This window comes from Microcaecilia unicolor, chromosome 9, assembly GCF_901765095.1.
Source record: "Microcaecilia unicolor chromosome 9, aMicUni1.1, whole genome shotgun sequence".
Classification (NCBI taxonomy): domain Eukaryota; kingdom Metazoa; phylum Chordata; class Amphibia; order Gymnophiona; family Siphonopidae; genus Microcaecilia; species Microcaecilia unicolor.
In genome coordinates, this window is record NC_044039.1 from 105329161 (window position 1) to 105349716 (window position 20556).

The following is a 20556-nucleotide window of genomic DNA, read 5'->3' on the forward strand; positions in this document are numbered from 1 at the left end:
GTGCAAGTGGCAGATGAAGTTCAATGTTGACAAGTGCAAAGTGATGCATGTGGGTAAGAGGAACCCGAATTATAGCTACGTCTTGCAAGGTTCCGCGTTAGGAGTTACGGATCAAGAAAGGGATCTGGGTGTCGTCGTCGATGATACGCTGAAACCTTCTGCTCAGTGTGCTGCTGCGGCTAGGAAAGCGAATAGAATGTTGGGTGTTATTAGGAAGGGTATGGAGTCCAGGTGTGCGGATGTTATAATGCCGTTGTATCGCTCCATGGTGCGACCGCACCTGGAGTATTGTGTTCAGTACTGGTCTCCGTATCTCAAAAAAGATATAGTAGAATTGGAAAAGGTACAGCGAAGGGCGACGAAAATGATAGTGGGGATGGGACGACTTTCCTATGAAGAGAGGCTGAGAAGGCTAGGGCTTTTCAGCTTGGAGAAGAGACGGCTGAGGGGAGATATGATAGAAGTGTATAAAATAATGAGTGGAATGGATCGGGTGGATGTGAAGCGACTGTTCACGCTATCCAAAAATACTAGGACTAGAGGGCATGAGTTGAAGCTACAGTGTGGTAAATTTAAAACAAATCGGAGAAAATTTTCTTCACCCAACGTGTAATTAGACTCTGGAATTCGTTGCCGGAGAACGTGGTACGGGCGGTTAGCTTGACGGAGTTTAAAAAGGGGTTAGATAGATTCCTAAAGGACAAGTCCATAGACCGCTATTAAATGGACTTGGAAAAATTCCGCATTTTTAGGTATAACTTGTCTGGAATGTTTTTACGTTTGGGGAGCGTGCCAGGTGCCCTTGACCTGGATTGGCCACTGTCGGTGACAGGATGCTGGGCTAGATGGACCTTTGGTCTTTCCCAGTATGGCACTACTTATGTACTTATGTACTTATGACTATATTGCACTAAATGAAAAAATAGATATAATAGGCATCTCTGAGACCTGGTGGATGAAGGATAGGATACTGTCATGCCAGGTTACAAATTATATTGCAGTGATAGGGTAGATCGAATTGGTGGAGGGATAGCATTATATGTTAAGGAGGACCTTGAATCAAATAGACTAAAAATTCTGTACGACACAAAACATGTCTTGGAATCCCTATGATTTGAAATTCCATGTGTAAAGGGGAAAAGGATAGTGATGAACCAGGATGAACAGACAGATGTAGAAATGTTATCACAAATTAAGGAGGCTAACAAACTGGGGAACACAATAATAATGGGTGATATCAATTACCCCAGAATTGATTGGGTAAATGTAACATCAGGGCATGCTAGAGAGCTAAAATTCCTTGATGAAATCAAGACTGCTTTATGGAGCAGCTAGCTGAGGAGCTAACAAGAGGAGGAACCTAGTCCTTTGTGGAGTGCATGATCTGTTACATAAGTACATAAGTACATAAGTAGTGCCATACTGGGAAAGACCAAAGGTCCATCTAGCCCAGCATCCTGTCACCGACAGTGGCCAATCCAGGTCAAGGGCACCTGGCACGCTCCCCAAACGTAACATTCCAGACAAGTTATACCTAAAAATGCGGAATTTTTCCAAGTCCATTTAATAGCGGTCTATGGACTTGTCCTTTAGGAATCTATCTAACCCCTTTTTAAACTCCGTCAAGCTAACCGCCCGTACCACGTTCTCCGGCAACGAATTCCAGAGTCTAATTACACGTTGGGTGAAGAAAACTTTTCTCCGATTCGTTTTAAATTTACCACACTGTAGCTTCAACTCATGCCCTCTAGTCCTAGTATTTTTGGATAGCGTGAACAGTCGCTTCACATCCACCCGATCCATTCCACTCATTATTTTATACACTTCTATCATATCTCCCCTCAGCCGTCTCTTCTCCAAGCTGAAAAGCCCTAGCCTTCTCAGCCTCTCTTCATAGGAAAGTCGTCCCATCCCCACTATCATTTTCGTCGCCCTTCGCTGTACCTTTTCCAATTCTACTATATCTTTTTTGAGATACGGAGACCAGTACTGAACACAATACTCCAGGTAATGATGCTGGGGCCGCTTGATAACAGTGATCATAACATGATCAGATTTGATATAAGCGCAGGAAATCCAATATGTTAACATTTAACTTTCAAAAAGGAGACTACGATAAAAGAAGAACGGTGGGAAAAAAATGTAGAGGAGCAGCTGCAAAGGTCAAAAATTTACATTGTGCGTAGATGCTGTTCAAAAATACCATCCTGGAAGCTCAGGCCAAATATATTCCCTGTTTAAAAAAAAAAGACATTAACATATATACATAGTACTCCTGTTCTATATAAATTACAAAATCTTTATTAGTGAAAACAAACCAGTGCATTAAAAGAATTACCAAATAGTATCCTTGCAACTCACTCACACTGCCATCCACACCAGACTTATACCCTGATCACATATGTAAATCCCACAAAGAACATTGAACATAAACCCTAAATTGCAGTGTCTTCAGTCTCTGTATATCATCAGAGCACAATCTCAATAAAGATCAGTCAGTGAGCCCTAAAAAAACACAAGGGCACACAAAACCCAGTTCTTAATAATTGTAGCAGATATTGAACATTGCTGATCTTTGTATCCAACAAGTTCTCAAGTGAAGAAAGAAAAAACTCCACTGCAATATAAAGCCACTGTTGTTATCCCTGTGATTAAAAAAAACACACAGAAACACTGGGAACTGCAGAGTCACACAAATCTTCTGTGATCCTCCTGCACACAGTCAAACCTTTAAATTAAAGTCAGCCAAAGAATGCTTCAGGTAAGTGGGAGGCTTCCAGGGATAGGTAAATTAAACCCACATAGTTGGTATACTCCAAAGTTCCCCAATGCGAAACCACATTTCGTAGCTCTTCCTCAAGGGGAACCACCCCTTATCACCAACGGGACTAACGTCCAGGCAGGGAATCCCAGCCCCACCTCCAAGCTTCCAGCTCAATGTTCAATGTTCTTTGTGGGATTTACATATGTGATCAGGGTATAAGTCTGGTGTGGATGGCAGTGTGAGTGAGTTGCAGGGATACTATTTGGTAATTCTTTTAATGCACTGGTTTGTTTTCACTAAAAAAGATTTTGTAATTTATATAGAACAGGAGTACTGTTTGTTGTTAATGTTTTAGGTACCTCCTATTATATATATATATATATATATATACCCTATTAGGATTAAGATTAAAAAAAAAAAAGACAGCCAGCATGGTTAAAAAGTAAAGTGAAGGAAGCTATTAGAGCTTAAAGAAAATCCTTCAGAATGGAAGAAGGATCTGACTGAAAATAATAGGAAACAGCATAAGGAATGGCAAGTCTTTGAAAAGAAGATTGCATTGAAGGCAAAAACACATAGTAAACATTTTTTAAGGTTTATTAAAAGCAAGAAGCCAGCAAAATAATTAGTTGGACAGCTAGATGACCGAAGGGTAAAAGGGACACTCAGGGAAGACTAAGGAAGCAGAGAGAGACTTTGAAAAGAAGATTGTGTTGGAGGCAAAAAACACATAGTAAAAGCTTTTTAGGTATATTAAAAGCAATAAGCCGGCAAAAGAATCAGTTGGACAGCTAGATGACCGAAGGGTAAAAGTGGCACTCAGGAAAGACAAGGCCATAGCGGAGAGATTAAATGAATTCTTTACTTCGGTTTTCACCAAGGAAGATGTGGGAGAGATACCTGTGCCAGTAATGGTATTCAGTGCTGACGAGTCAGGGAAACTGAATCAAATCTCTAAACCTAGAAGATGTAATAGGGCAATTTGACAAATTGAAGAGTAGCAAATTGCCTGGACCAGATGGTATACATCCCAGAGTATTGATAGAATTGAAAAATGTATTTGCAGAACTATTGTTAGTAATATGTAATTTATCTTTAAAATCGAGCATGGAATAATGAGACAAAGCCAACATGGATTTAGTGAATGGAAATCTTGCTTTACCAATTTGCTGCATTTCTTTGAAGGGGATAAAGGTGAGTCAGTCGAAACTGTGTATCTGGATTTTCAAAAGGCATTTGACAAAGTACCTCATGAAAGACTCCAGAGGAGATTGGAGAGTCATGGGATAGGAGGTAGTGTTCTATTTTGGATTAAAAACTGGTTAAAAGATAGAAAACAGAGAGTAGGATTAAATGGTCAGTATTCTCAGTAGAGAGGGATTGATAATGGGGTTCTGCAGGGGTCTGTGCTGGGACTGCTGCATTTTAAAATCTTTATAACTGATTTAGATATGGGAATAACTATTGAGGTAATTAAATTTGCTGATGACACAAAAGTTATTCAAAGTTTAATCGCAAGAGGATTGTGAAAAATTGCAAGAGGACCTCACGAGACTGGGAGACTGGGCATCCAAATGGCAGATGTCGTTTAAAGTGAGCAAATGCAAAGTAATGCATGTGGGAAAGAAGAACCCGAACTATTGCTATGTGATGCAAGGTTCCACGTTAGGAGTCAGCGTCCAGGAAAGGGAGCTAGGGGCCCTATTTACTAAATCGTTCTGTAGGCACGCAAACTTTTTAGTGCACACTAATGCTAGACACCCGTAGGAATATAATGGGTGTCTCTATCATTAACTTATGCTAAAAAGTTAGCGTGCTTACAGCACAGCTTAGTAAACAGGGCCGTAGGTGTCATCGTTGATACTGTGTGCAGTTCTAGTCACCATATCTCAAACAAGATATAGTAGAATTAGAAAAGGTACAGAGAAGGGCGTCAAAAATGATAAAGAAGATAGGCTCTTCTGCTTGGAGAAAGACGGCTGAGGGGAAATAAAATAGAAGTATATAAAATAATGAGTGGAGTGAAACGGGTAGATGTGACTCGCTTGTTTACCGTTCCCAAAAATACTAGGACTAGGGGGCACGCAATGAAGCTACAAATTAGTAAATGTAAAACAAATTGGAGAAAATATTTCTTCACTCAATGTGTAATTAAGCTCTGGAATTCATTGCCGGAGAATGTGGTAAAAGCAGCTTAGCAGGGTTTAAAAAAGGTTTGGATATCTTCCTAAAAGAAAAGTCCATAAGCCATTATTAAGATGGACTTGGGAAAATCCACTGCTTCTTTCTAGGATAAGCAGCATAAAATGTATTGTACCGTTTTGGGATGTAGCCAGGTATTTGTGACCTGGATTGGCCACTGTTGGAAACAGGTTACTGGGCTTGATAGACCTTTGGTCTGTCCCAGTAATGCAACACTTTATGTTCTTATGACTTTTATGCGGTCCTATTTATGTGGTTAGCTTGGCCGGTTAAATGCCGAATATAAGCAATTAACCGGAGAAGTGCTGACTGTGCCCCCAAAGTAGCTGGTTTTGAGATAGGCACTAGCTGGACATTTTCAGCAGCACTAACCAGTTAAGTGCTGCTGAAAATGACCAGTTAGCCCTGAACAAGCATTTTAATTGGCCAGGAGCCATTTCTGGCTGGTTAAATTACTTTGAATATCGGCCCAAACATATCTGCAAAATTATTGCTTTCATTTTATTCACCTTATTGACATCATTGTCTATCTTCTGTGTGTGATTGCCCCTTTTCCCTTCCATCAGTGTGTACTTTGCTGTCTCTTCTTACCAGAAACCACTCCTATCCTCACTAAATCTTTTAGATGTTTATCTTCTGTTGCTACCCCTTGCCAGATGGTCTCACACCCTTCTTCTATTATCTGTCTTCTCCCTATTATTCTTATCCTCTCATCCCTCTAATCACTCAATACTGTCCTGGTCATTTTTCTACGCTCTCCATCTCCCAAATTCAAGTGCTCACCGCATCCAGCAGCATCCCTATTCAGTGTCTTTACACCATCTCTCTCTCGCTCACTCTTGTCTTAAGTTTGTATGGCCTGAAACAGATTGTGGTACTGCCACAGGAACGGAGGCAGCTCTGTAGGTGACTTCAGAACAGGAGAGGATCAGCATGTCAGTGCAAGGACAGTATAAGTCAGGCACTGACAGACCTTGTGGTTGCTCTCTTCCTTTCTCCCAAGCACCGATTGGCCCTACAGATGCTACCTAACCCTTTTTTTCCCTTGTCATCAGCAGCAGATGAAGCCAGAAACTTGTGGATTATGACCATGTACCAGCAAGTGGAGATAGAGAGCACTAAACTGAACTCTGTTATATAGGATGGTATGCTCCTTGGTCAGTACTCAGTAAAGTATATCTCTATCTCCAGCAGGCTGATGATCCTGCCTGACATCCACTGCACCCACTAACAACAGCTCCAGTGAGCTGGGTATGACATTTGAGGCTCACATACAGGCTCTCAAAAAAAGTTTTTAAAATTCTTTTTTTGTGGTGGGAGGGGGTTAGTGACCACTGGGGGAGTCAGGGGAGGTCATCCCCGATTCCCTCCGGTGGTCATCTGGCCAGTTGGGGCACTTTTTGGGGACTTGGGTCGTGAAAAAAAAGGGTCCAGCAAAAGCGACCCAAATTCTCGCTTCTGCCGCCCTTTTTTTTTTTGATTATCGGCCAAAGGCGCCCATCTCTCCTCGTCCGATAAACACGCCCCAGTCCCGCCTGCGACACGCCCCCGTCAACTTTGTTCGTTCCCGCGACGGAGTGCAGTTGAAGACGCCCAAAATCGGCTTTCGATTATACCGATTTGGGTGCCTTTGCGAGATGGGCGCCCATCTCCCGATGTGAGTCGAAATATGGGCGCCCATCACTTTCGAAAATAAGGCCAAGTGTCAGAGGCATAAACATCAGAAGAAAAGGAGGTGTTGATGCCCCTGTGCAAGTCATTGGTGAGGCCCCACTTGTAGTATTGTGTTCAGTTTTGGAGGCCATATCTTTCCAAGGACATAAAAAGACTTGAGACAGTCCAGAGGAAGGCAACACAAATGGTACAGGGTTTGCATCATAAGATGTATGAGTAGAGACTGGAAGACAGTAGAGAAAAGGATAGAGAGAGTGGAGATATGATACAGATGTTTAAGTATTTGAAAGGTATTAATATACAAAAAAAAGTTTCCAGAGATGTGGATGCTCTAGAACTAGAGGACATGAATGGAGGTTGTAGGGCGGTAGACTTAGGGGTAATGTCAGGAAATACTTTATCACCAAGAGAGTAGTGGATGCCTAGAACGCCCTTTCAGGACAAATAATGGAGTCAAAAGCAGTGAAGGAATCCAAAAATGCATGGGATAAGCACAAAGGTTGCCTAAATAGCAGGGTGGTAACAAAACATGGTTGTTGAGGTATTATGTTGCACAAGAGTAGTTGGGAACTAAGGCCAGTGCAAGGCGGACTTTTACAGTCTTTTTCCTACTTATGGCAAATGTCAGGTGTGGATCAGGGAACTAAAGCCAATTCTGGACCAACTTCTACAGTCCGTGTCCCGCAAATGGCGAAAGACAGATGAAGATCAAGTCTGTGTATTGTATATAACTTTATTATCCTATGCTATGAGTAAGGGTTCTGTGTATCTCAGAGGGGAGGGGAGAACATCTTAATGTTGAGATTAGCAAGTTAAATAGTGGTAGCAGTACTTTTGGTTATAAAATGTTGTCCCAAGACCGAATCATATTTAACTGCCTATGTGTAGTTGGCATAATGGCAAATTGCCAACCAGTGTTTAAGCATGAATGACTTCTTGGATGGATTGGATGAACCATGCAAGTCTTTATGTACTGTTTACTGTGTTACTCTAATGATGTGTTCTGAGGTATTAACCCTTGGAGCACATTTCTTTTTATGCTTTCCAAGTAAATGCTTGATTCAGCTAGAATATAATCAGTACCTGTTCCATGAACCCAAACAGCATAGGGCTTTTCTTGATAACAGACATGTTGTACAGCTTCTCACAGCTAATGAATGTAATTATAATTATAATTGGTATTATAATTTATATTGAAGTCTTAAATAAGCCTATTGTCGGTTTAAGTACCTTATTTAATTTCTTTTTCTTTAATTATTTTAGAAGTAATTGAACATCAGCCTCATTTTCCTAATGGTATCTCCTCTACTTTTATTGTGGACTTTTAGGGAGTCTAAATGCTTTTTTGTTTATTTCTTTAAATAGAGAATATTCTTTTTCGTCTTATTTTTTTTTTGTTTTATGTGACTAGTTCTACTCATGCATGTAAATAGGCTTATTGACTGTAAATGGAAATAAAAACAAACACTATATGAGTGCCCCTTAGCATGTTCAGTATGAAATGTACACAGAAACATTAGTGAGGGTCAGGAACATGGTGCTCATTAACTCTTCTGCCCTTCTTGTTATCAATACAACTAAGGTGTGGAATCACACTTTCAATAAGAAAAATATCCAAAACAAAATGATCCATGTATGGAAAAAGAGAGAGAGATTAAACAAGCACGTAAATGTTAATAAAGGAAAGAAAAGCCTCAAAGAGCTTCAAACCCAAAAGTTTCTAGAGCTAGATACAATCCCTTCTTCATCATTGACATAAAAACCTACCTTTAATTTGTTAAACTTGCAAAAATCTTATTCAGGATAATCTCATATAAACATTGCACAGTCACATATGGTTACAAAATTGATTCTATACTTATCTGCAAGTCAGCAGACAGTGGCAGCTTCAGATTCTTAGAACCGATGTCCTTTACTCCCCAGACCAACGTCAGCCAGTGTTTCACTCAGCTGCTTTAGGGTCCAAACAACCGGACTGACAGTCAAACGGAGAAAATGCAATTTCAGAATATTGCCCCAACTGTCGCAAACAGTTCAGTCTCTATATGATCTTTCTTACAGATTATAGCAGCATAGAAACTTCCAAATCCTGCATATCGGCTTTCACAGATGATATAAAATGGCTGCCCTTTTTATTTAAAAAGTGACGTCAGATGCTGTCAAAAACTTCCCCAGTCAGAGAACTAGAAGGCAAAAAATGCCTCCGATAAGCTGACTAGAAAAAATGACACCATTCTATTTGTGAATTCAAACCTGCAGTATCCAGGGATTTAAGCATATGAATCCACTTTTGTTTCCTTTGTAGTAATAATTTTCGTCTCTCTCCACCTCGCTTCAACAGTTCCACTCTTTGTAATACTACACATCGTAGATCTGTAAACTTATGATTGAACTATGCACAATTCTGTACCAGGGGCAGTCCAACTTTCTGTGTTAGAATGGAGCTCTTGTGTTCTCTAAGACATACAACAAGGGAATGTGTCATTTGCACCACATAAATCTTATCACAAGGACAACGTAAACAATAGAAGACAAATTCAGAAATGCATGAGGTGTCGGCTGTTAAAGTATACTTTTTTGATCTACTGGATTAACAAAAATTGTTGTTGTCTCATACATAATGTTGCATAGGGAACATTCGCCTCACTTCTTATGACCCCCATAAGTTCCAGTCATCATTGGAGTGACCATTTGTCTGGGTAGCACTGAAGGACTGAAATGTTCTTTTAAATTTGTTTTTCCCTGCTGTAAGCAAAACAAAGTTTGGACACTGAGAAAACAGTCAATGTCTTCACCAAATTCCAGTGTTTTCTTATCACTCTAACCACTGTATTAGAGCAGGGGTTATATTTAGTCACATATGTCAGCATATGTTAGAGTGATAAGAAAATGCCTGCGTGAGGGGTCATATTAGTAAAAGCTTCATTTAACAACTTGTCCAAATATAAAATACAAGTGTGATCTGTTTAGTCCTGTATATAATTTATATGTAAACCACTTTGGTTGTACCACAGAAAGGTGGTGTATCAAATCCGTGACCCTTTACCATCTGAGTAGAGGAGTAACCTAATGGTTTGTGCAGTGGACTAAGGAATTGGGTTTGATTCCCATTGCAGCTCCTTGGAACTGTGGGCAAGTCACTTAACCCTCCATTGCCCCCAAGTAGAAAACTTAGATTGGAACAGAGAAAGTACCTGCATATAATATGTATGTAAACCTCCTATCCCATGACTCTTTAATTTTCTCAGGAGTATCTCACGAGGAACTTTGCCAAAAGCTTTGTGAAAATCTAGATACACAACATCAACCGGCTCACCTTTATACACATTTATTCACACCTTCAAAGAAGTGAATCAGATTGGTGAGGCAAGACTTTCCTTGGCTGAATCCATCCTGACTCTGTCCTATTAAACCATGTTTCTCTGTGTGTTCCATAATTTTATTCTTTATAATTCTTTCCACTATTTTGCCTGGCACTGAAGTCAGGCTTACCGGTCTGTAATTTCCCAGATCACCGCTAAACCCTTTTTAAAAATCAGTGTTACTTTGGCCACCCTCCAATATTCAAGTACCATGTATAATTCTAACGGCAGGCAGATCACTAACTGGAGATTTGCAAATTCATGTTTGAGTTCTTTTAGTACCCTAGGGTAGTGTTTCCCAATCAACCAAGTACCCCTGACAACTGATCGGTGTGATTAGCAAAGACTTTGAAATGGACATTTTATTATTAAACAGTTAACTAACTTGGCAACATATATAACACATACAGTTCATTGGAAATGATATTCAGAACAAGACACAGTTATGTTTCACTCCCTTATAAACTGTGTGGCCCCTTGACAGCTGTTCTTACAATCTGAGTAAAAATGAACAATGAGTCCTACAGATGAGTCTATTTATAAAAACAGAAGAAAAGAAAGCTCTCCACAAAAGTGAGGAACTTCCCCACAGTGACCAGTCAGATTCCTTGTTTCATTTTCCCAGAGAATAAAAGATGAATCTTGATTGATCAGTATGGGCAACTTCTCCACTTTTGTGAAGTAATTTAATTTTTGTCTTAATAAGTAGTTCCCAATGAACCAAGGCACTTTTCTATGCACATAACAAATGAAAACTAAAAAATAAATAGCACATAGTAATGATACAGAAGTGCAAACTGTCTTCAGAATTCAAACACAGCCACTTAAATGCAAAATGTGGCCAGTTATCTCTTTTAGCATTGTGTGCTTTGAAAATCAGCACAGTTAGCATTATTTGTTATAGTTCATGCTCATGTACATTCCAAAAAACTGACATATTCTAATCACACCATAGAAAATAAAATCACTTTTTCTACCTTTGTTTACTATTCATTTTTATAATCGTGTAGGTACCAGTCTCTGACTTATTCTTTCGTCTTTCTTCTTTTCTCTCTTTTGCCAGTGTCTCCTGTCTGTTTGACATTTCTTCTTTCTACATGTCCATTATCTATTTATTCTCTCTGTGCCTCTGTCTTTCCCCCCATGTTCAAAACTATAACATATAGCGAGGAAATCTTCCTAGTCAAATCTATTACAATCTAGAAAAATAGGAGATTTTAAATACTAAGTATCTGAGAGTCTGACTCAAAAACAGAGGAAAAGGCCTCGAGAAGCCCAAAGCAAGTCATAGACCTCGGGGGCTGGGCTTCTTCATCATCAGCCGAAAAAACCTCTGTGTAAAACCTATCTCTGGTTTTACAAAACGTTATCTTCTGTTCTTTATTCTTTAATTCTTTATTATCTCATTTTTTATCTTTTATTTTTCATCCCTTATATATCACTTCAATGCATCAAATTACACATCAGATATAACTTTATCTGACGTTCCAACGTAAAGATCAATGCAGCATACAGAGCAGTTGAACAGCAAACAGATCAGTTTAACACGCTGACCATGACCTACGATGGCCGTCGTTTCGATGACCTGCTTCAGGGTACAGTGGTCCGTGCTTTTGATTTCCGCAATGCTGGATCCTCTGTAAGGAGGTCTATGACTTCCTGGGGGCTTCTCGAGGCCTTTTCCTCTGTTTTTGAGTCAGACTCTCAGATACTTAGTATTTAAAATCTATTTCCCCCCCATGTTCAGCATCCCCAGAACAAGACAGTGGCTTGACATATCACCTTCCACCCCCAGAGAAACAGAAAGAGAGGCTCAGTGACTTCATCAAATTACCTCTCAGTAGGAGGTTACAGTTAGGAGCTGCCAAGACTTCTTGCTGCTTTTCTGAGGCTGGGAGACTTCCACCCCTAGAGAAAACAGGATGAAGGACTCAGCAGACCCAACATATCACGATTGTTGCAGTGGTTGGGTCTTGCCACATCTGAGTATGTTCCAATTACTCGGATATGACAAGACCCAAACAACTGCAACAAAAGAAGCAAATGTCTATTTTTACTGACACACTTGCTTCCTTTTGCCACTGCAGGGCAGAGTGGCTGGGTTGGAGCAGAGGAATGCTTACATTTCCAAAGACCTTTGGTCTGACACGGTACAGCAGTTCTTATGAATTAAATGTAAACATTTTCTGTATCCACAAAAATCCAACCTTCCCCCAACAGCAGGTAGGACATTTCTCCTTGGAAGTCACCATACAAAAATATTCTCCTCCTCACCCCACCCATCTAGCCATCATTGAGCCACCGTTTCTCCTTATCCTTCCTACCACTCACCACCATCAGTCCTGCATTTCTTCTCTCCTCCCGTGGTCCGACTTCACTCCCATTTGCTCCTTCTGTAATTCATGATGGCATCCCTCCCTCCCTCTCTCCTCCCTCCCCCCCCAAATACCTTTTTAAAGCTGTCTTAGAGGTTGTGGGCAGCGATTCACAATAGGCTGCCCTTGCCGACATCAGAGCCTTCTGTCTGACCTTCCTTTTCCACCCGCCTATGCGGAAACAGGAAGTTGCATCATACAGAAGGCTCCAATGTCAGCACAAGCAGCACCTTGTAAATCGCTGACCCGCTGCTGGCAACCTCTATAACACTGCTTTGAAAAGGTAGGGGGTGGGGGGAGGGATGCCATCACGCATTAGAGGAGCAAAATGGAGAGAAACCCAACAGCAAAAGGAGGGACCAAGAGGGAGAAATTGAGCTTTTTTTTTTTTTGGCCAGGAGCCGCATACCGCATACCCCTGCAGAGATCTCGTGTTCCCCTTGTTGGGAAACTCTGCAGTAGAGCGACTCAATCATCAGTTCTAAGCACTTGCAGCAACTCAAAATGTCTTTGTTTGTTTCTGTCCTACTTTTGCTTTGTAGTTATTTCTTGTAGTGGTGTGGTTTGGCTAAAGCAGGATTATTCCAAATAAACAGGCTCTCAGTGCTGTATCTGCCAATCCCAGATTCCTGAAATTTCTTCTGCATTCCTAGAATTCTTTTACACTTATTTTGATGTAGCCGCATCATCTGTGTATTTCAGGTTTGCTTTTAGCCAGGAAAGTTATGCTTTGCAGCCTTCATTCAAGTCACTCTTAAAGGGGAATTCCATGTTCACGGTTCAAGGTCACTGAAAGTAGATCCTGCCCAAGCAATTAATTTTAAACTCAAGTGGATTGTGAACTGGCTTACCATAGAGAAAACTCCCTTTTCATCCCTTGGGCATTGTTACATCATGGATCCTTTCTATGTAGGTGCTCTAAAATGTGAATAGACTGGGCTTCTTCCTGCACATGGGGCTATGAAGCTATGCTCTTGGTGCACTGATCCTCTTTCTGCACTTCCCAGGAATCAAATATGAAGCAGTGTGGTAAAAGCAGAGGAGCAGGTTTGAATCAGAGGATCTGAGTTTGTTCCTGTCCCCTTCCCTGTTTATGAATGGCATAGTATCACACTCCAATGTGGCAAGAGTATGGTGGAAAAGGACTGGAGCAGGATATCAGCACAGAGCCACACTATTGAGACAAAGACTCAGGGAGCCATAGGGAACGTTAACAGCAGGGGCATCCGGGTTGGATTCTGCTGCTTGCAGCTGTTAAAAGTTTGCTGTTCCCTAAACATCTAAGTAGGGATATTCAGGATGCCGAGACAAGAGATAGTTGAAGGTTGGGTAGGGAAAGGAGAGCAATTTAAGCAGTGGCATAGCCATATGGCTAATTTTGGGTGGGCACAAAATTTTTTTCTCTGCCCCTGCCATCCCTGCTTTCCCCCCAAATGCAAAATATAAATAACTAAGCTGACAGGGATCCCAAAGCCCCACCAACTGAAGACTTCCTTTTCCAGCAGCCAGGACTCATCGCAAGAGGAGGAGGAGGAGGAGGAAGTCTTCAGCTGGTGGGGCTTGGGGATCCTCGCCAGCCACAGTAAGGAGCTTAGGCAGTTGGTGGTTTGACTGTTTGGGGAGGCTAAGGTGGGTGGGGCTAGGGCAGGGTAGAATGAGATGGGCCTATATCAGCAGTAAAAGGGCAGTAGGAGAACACAACAGAGAAGGATCCCTTCACTGTGTACTAGCTTCTCCCCCTTGTAACTCTGTTACTAATGGTATTATGCACATTGAATACACTCCAGGAAATTATGTATGTACCAAAAAAAATCAAAATAATGCGCACCAAAGTACAACATATTAAACAAAATAGTATTTGAAATATTCTTCAAATATATGCAGGTACTTTAATACTTGGCTCTCAGTAAACCCTAGCTCCACAATCCAGCATCTTCCTCTTGGCCATGTGAACAGTGGTGTGCAAGCATCACTATAATACAAATCTTATGGTTATTAGCAACTATAAAATGATTTACCTATCAGTGTTTTTGGTAGGTTGCCAAATAGCCACCAGGCTTCAGTTCTGCTAATCGTTAGTTTACTGTTCAGGTAGCAAACATGTTTGGAATAAGCTGTGTCTAATGTTTAGAGCAGGAAGCTGACAACTAAGGAAGCCAGGGTTCAAATCTCCCTCTGCCAGTGCTTGAGATCACGGACAAGTCACTTAGCCATCCATTACCTTAGGTCAAAACTAGACTATAAGTCCTCCATGGACAGGAAAATACCTACTATGCCTGAATGTAATGTGCCTTGAGCTACTACTTAGGTGTGATCTAAATCCAAAATCCAGTACCGAGCATACAGTATTGTGAAAACGTTATACAAAACACTACAAGTGTCACTCAGAACCCACAGAACAATTCTACCCTACCGTAATATCACTAACTTAACAAGAATCACACACAAGGGTTGACCTAGAAAAGGCAGTACCATAAACATTGTGGTGGGCACTGGAAACTCAATCCACTTATTAGAAAACTGAACAAACCATAGATCAATCCTACACAGTCATTCAGTGCTAACAGAAAATCTGGTCTCTTTCACACATATAAAGCATATATAGATCTTCACACAGTATAGAATAAGTAATCACAAGCTAAAATAGAATATGAAGATAGAAATTAAACTGAACCCCTAAGAAGCCAGACTCTGCACCTAGTGCAGCACCAGAGAAAAAGAAACAGTGACATATGCCCCCCCCCCCCCCCCCCCCCCCCCCCCCCCCCCCGTACTGTGCAAAATTTAAAGATAGCGGAGAGAAATTTCAGAACTGACATATTCCAATCACTACATTACAAATAAAATAAAAAATGGAAAATAAGATGATACTTTTTATTGGCTAACTTAATACATTTTTCAGTTAGCTTTTGGAAGCCAAAACCTCCTTATTCATTCTGAAAACAGGTCTAGAGCAAAACATCTGAGTTTTAGTCCTGGACGTTTTTGTTTTGTTCCACTATGGCTGTAAAACATCCAAGTGTTAGGCACAACCTAATCCCGCCTTCAAAACGCCTCTGACACGCCCCCTTGTGATTTGGACACACTGCAGATGAATTTCATAGATAAATGGCTGCAAAATACGTTTCGAAAATACCCGTTTGGACGATTTGAGAAGAAAAACGGCCAAATGGTTTTTTATGACACTTTTTCGACATTGTTCTCTTTCAAAAATGAGCTCCATAGTCCTGTGCTGCATACAGTCTTCAACATAGGAAATTTTTTTATGCAATTATGTACTTTTCTCTTTGAAAATGACTCCAGGAAAAAATGTGCAAACACATTTACAGTTGCTGGGGCGTTCAATTTTACTGGGCACTGGGATGCTACAGCGTATAAAGAAACCACAATTAGAGGCTAAAGGAAGGGAAGCTCTAAAGGAATATGAGAAAATTTGTCATGCTGAGAGGATGATAGAATAGATTTCCGGCATCTGGGGACAAGAGAGTAAACTTCTTTCTCAAGTACTACTAAATACTTGTTTATAGCATTTTATAGCATGTGTAGTATCGGCTGTGAAACATGTTAACTGTTTCTCGCATAATGTTGACCAGTTAAAATGTTCTATTACATACTGTGTATGTTCTAATACATACTTAGCGGAGATTGGGTGGCAGAGCCGGTGGCAGGAGGCGGGGCAGACTCCTACGGTCTGTGCCCTGAAAATGGCAGATACAAGTCAAAGTCAGGTACACACATAAAGTAGCACATATGAGTTTGTCTTGTTGGGCAGACTGAATGGACCGTACAGGTCTTTCTCTGTTGTCATCTACTATGTTACTATGTTGGCATTGTAAGAAGTAAAATTACTAATCAGGGGATAACTCTTTTAATTCCAGAGTCACTTTTAATATCGACTACACAAAGACTCCAGTATTTTTTCTTTATCACAAAAACATTTTATTATATTGCAATGCCCGCTAACCTCACTAGCACTGCTGCCTACTATTAAAACCTCACACATTCACGGAGCGGAGGAGTGAATGTGTGAGGTTTTAATAATAGGCAGCAGTGCTAGTGAGGTCAGCAGGCATTGCAATATAATAAAATGTTTTTGTGATAAAGAAAAAATACTGGAGTCTTTGTGTAGTCGATTGTAAGAAGTAGACCATGCCATACTTTGTATTGTTATTTGGATATTTTTACTGCTGTAATTGTCTATTGCTTATGTTTGATTTATTCGTACTGTATACTGCCTTGAGTGAATTAGTTCAAAAAGGCGGTAGATAAATCCTAATAAATAAATAAATAACCACTGCCACTCACTCTGCCTCTTTATGTTTAAATCATATTTATTATGTCAACCAAAACTAGTGACATACGTCATTACAAAACCAAGAACAGTGTGAAAGCCATCATTATGTTGCTTCAAACGTCTTGTTTAAACCAAACACCATAACTAACCCACCCGAACACTACCCCATCGGTCTTCCTCTCCTCCCTCAAATATGGTCCTGAAAGTGACAAATAATAATAAGTTGTTTGATGAGCAAATACACGACAGAGAGGAAAAAAAAAGGGAGAAGATTAAGTAAAAAATGAAGCAACCAACTTCTGGCCTGGGAAGTAAGGGTCTGCAAAAAGGGCTCCCAAACTTGACGAAAACGTTTTCCTAGTGCATCTGAAAAATCATGTACCCAGAGTCTATCCATTCTCATCTGATAAATCATGTAGGAGCGCCAGCATTGGCGAGAGATCGACTCAGGAGACAACCAACAAAATAGTATGGTTTTGAGGGCCATAAGAATTACCAGACGCAGATACTCTCTACATCCCTTTTGTACTGGCCCATTAAATACCTACTCATCAAACAACAATGCAGGCAGACATTGAACATTTAAAGTCCATAATCTGTGAAATCCATCCAGAAGATCACTCCAAAACTGTTGCACTGCAAAGCAAGACCAAAATATATGACCTAATGTAGCATCAAGAAGGTCACATTTCAGACAATGTCCAGTCATGTCCAATCCAGCTCGAGAAGCACGATGTGGGGAAAAGTATAACCGAAGTGCAAATTTGTAAAGACTTTCATGTTGAAGAACATTAGTTGTACTCTTTGGAATGGAAAGAATAAACCCCTGAAGCTTAGATGGCTGTAACTGAAATGAAAGATCCTTGTTTCTGCCTCTTTTATAAAAGCGGTTGTTACATTGTATTTATTTATTTGGATTTAGTTCCTATATGTTCATTGGTAGGGCATGGCAAGCTACATTCAAAATATGACAGCGTAAGAAGTTGGGAATTAGCTGTGGAAAGTTAGCTACGACAGGTATGGCCTCTTTAAATATCTGCTGCCCTATTCCTGTGGAGTGTAAAAATGCAGGCTCATTGCTTGACTGGTGAGAGAGATGGTGAGACAGTGAGCAGCCTGCTGAACGGGATCCTTTTCCTGCAGCTGGCCTTCCTACTCCTCTATTGGTATTTCAGGAATATGTGCTGGAGGGTCAACTTGCCAATTCTGGTAAGAGACAATAAACCCAGAGAGGGACAAAGAGAAGGACACACATCCACACACCTCCTCCTACCTACAGCCATTCCACACACATCCCCTCCCTCCACAGCCCTGACATAGACACTCATTCACTGACAGACATCAGGCAGACCCTGAGACACAGGGAAGCAATGCTGTATTATCTTTCTGCCCTGAGTTTTAGATAAAATACAGTGTACCTGAATGTAACTCACCTTGATCTACTACTGAAAAAGGTGTGAGCACAATCCAAATATATATATATGTATGTGTGTGTGTGTGTGTATATATATATACATACATACATACATACATACACACACACATTTTTTTTTAATGCGTCCAATGTGTGCTGAGAGAGAGAGAGTGTGCAGTAATAGTAGAAATACACTGATCTTTGCTGGAGTGGGTGCTAAATGACAAGAACACTGCTGAGCAAAACAGTGCCTAGGGCAAAGGATGCTATTAGCGCCCCATCTCCCCATGATGGTTACTCCCTTATTGGGACAAGCTGGGCTGCTGTTGGCTTCCAGAGGGCTTATAGATAGGGAGCCAATGCATTGTCTGGTGTGTATTTTTTGCCATACCTATAGTCATCTCGTGGTGCCCCTTTCTTGGTTTCCTGAACATTATGCGTTGCCCACACTTTGCAAGTAGTCAGCTAAATAGTGTTTTCTCTCTCCTTTTTTTTTTTTTGTTTTGTTTATTACAGAATGCCAGGGACCATCAACCTTCATTGATACCAGGAGGGGGAATTTGTGGATTCACTGATGTCACAGTTACATTACATTACATTGGGTACTTATTTACCACAATAGCCTCATGGGTTCAGCACAGTTTACAATATCAAAAGACACTAGTAAAATCCAGGATGGTTACAAATTATTCAAATGCCACCTAACAATTAAAAAACTTCTGAAACAGAAATGTCTTTTAGTAATCTTTGAAACATCAGATAATTAGTTGTTAATCCTATCTGTTCAGGGAGAGAATGGCTGGTGGATTGATAAGAAAATAGTTTTGATAGAGTAGATTTACATATAGCTTTTTTAATCCAACAGATAATGAAGGATCAAGTAATTTCTTGAGTTGGAATCGCAATTTCCAGATGACAGTTTAACAAGATTAGTTATATAGCCTTTGAGGGGCGTAATAGGCCTAGTAGGTAGCTTTGGAGGGTCACCTGTGATCTCACTGGAGTATGTTCTTATGTAAGTTTCTTGTTTTCTTGAGAGAGAAGATGTGAATTCAATTGCAGTCTGTGTCTCTGGTGCACAGGTATGGCAAGTTTTATTTGTGTACATCATACACTGAGCTCATGTGTGCTTTTTTACTGCTTCTCTCTGTCATTTGTGTCAGGTTATGTGTTTTGTTGTCCTTTTGATTCTTTGTTTTGATCACAATTCTTTGTTGCGTGCAAACAAAACTACGTGTGCTCTGAATTCCACCCTTGCTGTTTCAGTGTATGTCTAAATGTGTATATGTTTCTTCTGTAGCTCTTTTTTCAGCACATTCCTTTTCCTTCTGTCATCACTCTGTTTAAAGGATCAACACAAAATATGTTGTGCAGCACACAAACTTAAGAAGGTACCTGTGTGTTAAAAAAATTTTTTTACTGGTATGTATTATAGCCTTTTTTGTCCTAAATATTGTGCCACATCGTATGAAGATTTCAGTTATCTGCTACACCATTTCAGAACCCTTGTTCTGTAGCACCTTTAGTTCAGTGTTCATATCAGTGTAGTGTCTTTAGTTCAGTGATCATACAGGTTAGTTTTTAAAAGGCCCAGCTTCTCCAGGCTACATTTTACACCAGTGCATACAAGCACACACGTAGGTTTAACTTGGAGTGGAATTGATTGTAGAGCTCTGTGCACCACCCAGTCGTGCTTGCCATTCTCACTTTATTTTTGCATTGTGATACAAGTCTGTGGTTGAATATGTATTTCTTTTATCCTGTTTCATCTACACTGTAATTTTCTGGTTTTCCGGCGGAAGGTCTAGCCAAATGAGGCACCAGAGATGCTGTCCTGTTTCATAAGGACACCCAACCCTATGGATTAAAAACCTGGTTAAAGGATAGAAAACAGAGAGTAGGGTTAAATGGTCAGTATTCTCAATGGAGAAAGGTAGATAGTGGAGTGATCTAGGGATGGGAGTAACTAGTGAGGTAATTAAATTTACCAATGACACAAAGTTATTCAAAATTGTTAAATCGCAAGAGGATTGTGAAAAATTACAAGAGGACCTCACAAGTCTGGGAGACTGGGTGTCTAAATGGCAGATGGTGTTTAATGTGAGCAAGTGCAAAGTGATGCATGTGAGAAAGAGGAACCTGAACTATAGCTACGTAACGCAAGGTTCCACATTAGGAGTCACCGACCAAGAAAGGGATCTCGGCGTCGTTGTTGATAATACGTTGAAACCCTCAGTGTGTGGCGGTGGCGGCGGCTAAGAAAGCAAATAGAATGTTAGGTATTATTAGGAAAGGAATGGAAAACAAAAGTGAGGACATTATAATGCCCTTGTATCGCTCCATGGTGCGACCACACCTCGAATATTGTGTTCAATTCTGGTCACCGCATCTCAAAAAAGATATAGTGGAATTAGAAAAGGTACAGAGAAGGGCGTTGGAAATGATAATGGGGATGGGACGATTTTCCTATG

General features: G+C 40.5%; 1 protein-coding gene across 7 annotated transcripts in view; it reads left to right on the forward strand.

Annotated features, from left to right (window-relative positions):
- Positions 1 to 20556, forward strand: part of AP4S1 (adaptor related protein complex 4 subunit sigma 1) — a 113487-nt gene that overhangs the window by 18672 nt on the left and 74259 nt on the right. For 2 of the 7 annotated variants that reach the window (XM_030215288.1, XM_030215284.1), the window contains exon 2: positions 18602 to 18687. The exons of 4 other annotated variants lie outside the window; for them this stretch is intronic. The gene's annotated coding sequence lies outside the window, so the exon portion shown is untranslated. Of the gene's footprint in view, positions 1 to 18601; positions 18688 to 19122; positions 19168 to 20556 lie in introns of all 7 variants that reach the window. One more of the 7 variants, XM_030215285.1, reaches the window with a different exon arrangement.